Genomic DNA, 6000 nt, shown 5'->3' with positions numbered 1-6000 from the left:
ATTTGTGTTTTTTTTTCAAACTTTATTAGTGCCTAGATAATGGCAGTTGGCTGATTGACAGCGTCCATTATTAAGGCGGTACTTAGTGTTAACCAGTGCAGATGCTAGCACTAACCACCCATTATTACCCCGGTACCCACCACCACCAGGGGTGCCGGGACGTTGGGTCCCCAACATTTTTAATAACCAGCCATATACAAGGCCGCAGCAGCCTGGCATTACACGGGTGGGAGGGGCCACTGGTTTAGTACATTCCCAGGCTAATAACACTGTGTTGTTTGTGGCTGGTTATGATAAATTGGGTGGAACTGTTATACCATGTATAGAAGCCTGCCGTGAAGTTGACTTAGATACAGGGCGCCAGCAGACAGTTTCATACATGGCCATACAGACATATATACAAACAAACATACATACATACAAACATACATACATACAAGCATGCAAACATACATACATGCAAACATACATACATGCAAACATACATACTAACATGCACATATATACATACATGACAACATACATACCTACATACATGCATACATTCATACATGACAACATATATACATGACAACATACATACATACATACATACATACATGCATGCAAACATACATACTAACATGCACATATATACATACATGCCAACATACATGCAAACATACACACACACATGCACATATATACATACATGACAACATACATACATACATGACAACATACATACATACATACATACATACATGCAACCATACATACATGCAAACATACATACAAGCAACCATACATACAAACATACATGCACACATATACATACATGCCAACATACATGCAAGCATACATACATGCAAACATACATGCACATATACACATACATACATGCATACATGCACATATACACATACATGACAACATACATACATAAATACATACATACATTCATACATACATACATACATGACAACATACATACATGCAAACATACATACATGCACATATACACATACATACATACATGACAACATACATACATGCAAACATACATACATACATGCACATATACACATACATACATGACAACATACATGCAAACATACATACATGCAAACATACATACTAACATGCACATATATACTAACATGCACATATATACATACATGCCAACATACATACATGCAAACATACATACATACATGCACATATACACATACATACATGACAACATACATGACAACATACATACATGGCAACATGCATACATGGCAACATGCATACATGCACATATACATGACAACATACATACATGACAACATACATACATGCAAACATGCATACATGCAAACATACATACATACACATACATACATGCCAACATACATACATGCAAACATACATACATGCACATATACACATACATACATACATACATACATACATAAATAAACTCACCTAAGACGTTCCCACAAAGATCTGAACGGTCCCGTCACTTTTCTTCTTACTGCTCCCATTCACAATAACAGAGCGATGGGCGCAGATGACGTAATCACGTGGGCCTGATATGATTACGTCATCTGCGCCACAACGCATTGTTACTATGAATGCGAGCGGCGCCAAGTAGAAGGAAGATGGCAAGTGACGGGACCGTTCAGAGCTCCATAGGAACGTCTAAGGGGAGTTTATTTTTTTAATATATTTTTTGTTGTTCGCCAGGTGCTGATGCAGCTCCGGTGCGGCGGCTTCAAAAATTACATGTAGTGACAGGGTGGGGGAGGGAAAAGTTGGTTGCCGAAACGGGGTGAATGTAATGTAGTGTAGTGTAGTGTAGTGTAGTGTAGTTGACATTCACGGTAAGCTCGTCTGAAGCGGGCTTACCATGTCCGCTTGAGACGAACATTCTCCCGATGTTGCTAGAACTACAGTATCTAGCAACGTCGGGAGCGAGCAGACTGCAGAGCAGAGCGGCTTGATTGACATCGAGCCGCTCACGCCCCTTTTCAGAAAAGATAACCAGCACTTGCTGAGTTATTAAGTGTAAAGAAAAGGTACTTAGGGAATGAATTTTTAAAAATTGTTATCAGCATATTTTTTAAAATTCATTCCCTGCTTAAAATGTCTAAAAAAAAATAATTTGAGTCAACTTGGGAATAACCCTTTAAGATCTGCATATATAATAAATATGGCATTATAACGCCGTTCTATGTATTTAAAGGGGTATTCCCAACTTAGACATTTATGGCATATCCAAAGGATAAATGCTGGTCCCTGCTCTGGAACCTGCACCCAGTGGCGGATTAAGTAGACCATGGGCCCTGGGCTGTTACCCAAACATGGGCCCCCCTTCCTCACCACCGCCCTGCCGCGCCGTAACTATTTTTAACACTACCTTTTTGGGCAAGCATTAACAGTGTTACGATTTCCCTTGTCACACTGTGCAGGGACACATCCTCCTGACAAGGGGAATTGTCTATCAGTCCTGGACTGCAGAAATACTTTTTGTGAAATACATGTCAGGAGAGGTGACAGATTCTCTATAAATCTAGTGACTCACAGGTGACGACGTCTCAGATTCTAGTGTTTTTTTTCCTCTTTTCTTCTCCATCCGGTCCAGCGCTCATGACGACTTCTCCCGGCCATGACTCATTTCTGCAGAATTTGCCACTCAGACATCTCCTCACTTTTCCAACATTTCCACACCTATAAACGAAAATAAAGTTATCATGGTGCCACATACTGTGCCCCTAAATATAATAGCACCAAACACTGCGCGCCTGAATATAATAATACCACACACTGTAAAACGCCACATACACACAGCCCCCTGTACATAGTGCCACACATAGCCCCTGTAGATATTACACACCCCCATAGATATCGCCATACACAGACCCCTCTATATATCACACATCCCCCCCGTAGAGAGCGTTACACACAGCCCCCTATAGATAGTGCCATACAGCCCCCCTGTAGAGAGCGCCACACAGCCCTCCCCCTCTTGTAAATAGCACCAAAAAGCCCTACCTATAAAGAGCGCCACACACATACCACTGTGGATAGCACTACACAGCCCCCCCTTGTATATAGTGCCACACAGCGCTCCCCCTTGTATATAGTGCCACACAGCGCTCCCCCTTGTATATAGTGCCACAGGGTTATGTACACATTTAAAAACTTTATAATATATATATATATATATATATATATATATATATATATATATATATATATATATATTAGTATGTGTGTGTATCAGCGTGATTGATTGATTTTATTAAAAAATATTTTTACTTTTTGAGATACAGGTGCTTTGTTTCTGACAGGATCAGTGACACGCAGGATCCACCTCAAATCTATCACATCTAAGATTATAATTTAGCGCAGGGCCCGTTTCACTGATCCCGTCAGTCCTGCTGACCTGACGGATACAGGATACAAAGCAGCTGTATCGCAAAAAGTGAAAATATTTTTTAATAAAGTGTAATTACAAAGTTGCACCAAACACACATTTTTATTAAAAAAAAATAAAACCGACGTGATTTTTGCAACGTTTTTCCGTAGACAATGCAGGTTTCGTTTTTTAGCGTTTTTATACACACCCTTTTTGCAATTTTAGAATTTTTATTCATAAAGTTTGAAAATAATAGTAAAAAAATAAGCTTTTTTACGTTTCAGCTATTTTTTTTTTTTGGTAATATAGTTTTACCCTAAAATAGACCTTTTATTTGTAATCGTCATTGTTTACCGTAAATTTTTATATATTACATGTCTATATTAGGGTAATTGGGTCAGCGCTAGCGTTACAACAATGATTGGCGGGGGGAAAGTTTTTTTTGGGGTGGGTATTTTATGTGTATTTATTATTAAAAAAATTTTTGCACTGTACTTTACAATTTTTTTATTACTATGGTCTGATCCTCAAAGGTCAAAAAAGACCTTTGGGGAACTTTATATATACTTTTTCTTTCTTTTACACCATGTTTTTCCACTGTAACTGGGGCTGCACAGCAGCCCCAGTTACAGGGGAAATCAGCCCTCTCATAGTTACGATTGTCACTAATAGGGCTCTGCTGGGTCTAGTTAGACCCAGCAACAGTCTGCCACTAACGGCACCCGGCGATCATGTGACCAGTCACATGATCACCGGGAGGAATAGAGACAGCGCCGCTGCTGCTGTCTCTATTCCTGTACACAGCGCGCATTCAGCGCTGTGTACAAGTGATCAGAGAAGACAGAAGCAGTGAAAGCTGCTTCTATCTTCTCCTCAGGGTCCCCGGCAGTCACTGACAGCCGGAGACCCGACATTCAGCTGCCCGATCGCGCGGGCAGCAAGTTAAAACCCGAGCCGTAGAAAGTCTATGGCTCGGGTTTTAACGACCCGTTCCTGACCGCTGGCCGTAAAAATACAGCCAGCGGTCGGGAACCAGTTGGGCAGGAGGTTAAGCCAACTAACCTCAGCGCCGGTGACCGCCCGCCCGGCTCTTCTCTTACTGCTTTGGAGTAACAGAACAGCCGTCCGTTGCTGTTCTGTTACTCAATGGCGGCGGCCCGCACTTGTCAGGGAGGCGTGTCTCTACCCCTTTCCCGGCCAATTCCCTGCTCCTCCTCCTCATCTTCAGTTAGCAGCGCTAGCGCACTGAATATATTTATAAGATGATGTGCGGTTCGGGCTGCCATGGGCCCCCTAGAAGCCTCGGGCCCCGGGCGGCCGCCCGAACCGCCCATATGATAATCCGCCACTGCCTGCACCTATATGGAAAACAGGGGTCACCCGACCCTCATTTCGCCTAGTGTTGTGTGCGTAGATTTCAGGCGGAGACTAGTGGAGAGAGGGCTCTCTCCATGCTGTTCAATGGGAGTTACGTAAATAGCAGAGTGAGTGCTGCTCAGCTGTTTCCGCACTTTTCATGCAACAGAATGGAGAGAGCCTTGCGCATGCACTGCTCCCTCTCCACTAGTCCCCACCTGGATTTGTTGACCCACGTTTTCGATATAGGTGTGGGTTCTAGAGCTGGGATCCTAGATCCGGTGTATATGCCATAAATGTCTAAGTTGGGAATACCCCTTTAACCCCTTCTCTCCAAAACCAATTTTCGTCTTTTAATTTTCGTTTTTTCCTCGCATTTTAGAAGTCATAACTTTTGTATTTTTCCATCGACATAGCCGTATGAGGCTTGTTTTTTTGCGGGGTGAGTTGTAGTTTTTCATGGCATTATTTCATATACCATATAATGTACTGGGAAACTGAAAACAAATTAATTGTTCTTTGGATTTAGTTTTTACGGCGTTCATCGTGCGGTAAAATTACATGTTAACATTATTCTAAGGGTTTATAATATTAAATTTAGATAGATGCCCATATAACATATGTAGAATATATGATTAGTAGATGACCCTAATAATAGTATGTCAAATTCTGACATTTCTTTTTATAAAACTGAGGTCTTTATTGCCATTTATTCAGCTAATTGTAGGCATATGAGGGTCTATGGAATGTTGTTTCTGCGTACGTTAACGACTTATTGAGGAGGAAGCATCAGCTCAGACAGCTTCCAGTCATGCAGCCGGCTTCTGGCGGATAATGATCCTTTCAGAACGTCAGTCTGTTCTCATCAGCCTTGCTTGTTTTTACAGGACACCAGTGATATAAACAGATTTTTTTCTGTGAGGCATTGGATTTATTCTCAGGCTTTAAGCTTTTACTTGTTACTATACCCTCATGTCACGTCAATCTACTGCTCCATATTGTAAGTCATGCCTATGAAAACAGAAATGGAGCACTTAACCGTGGACGCTTTTCATCACTATGGATTTTAAATATATATATATATATATATATATATATATATATGTATATACATATATATGTGTATGTATATTTGTATATATATATATATATATATATATATATATATATATATATATATATATATATATAAACCATAGGACGAAATAACGGCACCAGGACTTCCGGATAGATGAAAAAAGGGTGGATTTATTCACCTC

Source organism: Rhinoderma darwinii, chromosome 4 (assembly GCF_050947455.1).
Source record: "Rhinoderma darwinii isolate aRhiDar2 chromosome 4, aRhiDar2.hap1, whole genome shotgun sequence".
Taxonomy (NCBI): domain Eukaryota; kingdom Metazoa; phylum Chordata; class Amphibia; order Anura; family Rhinodermatidae; genus Rhinoderma; species Rhinoderma darwinii.
This window is presented reverse-complemented; position numbering follows the sequence as displayed.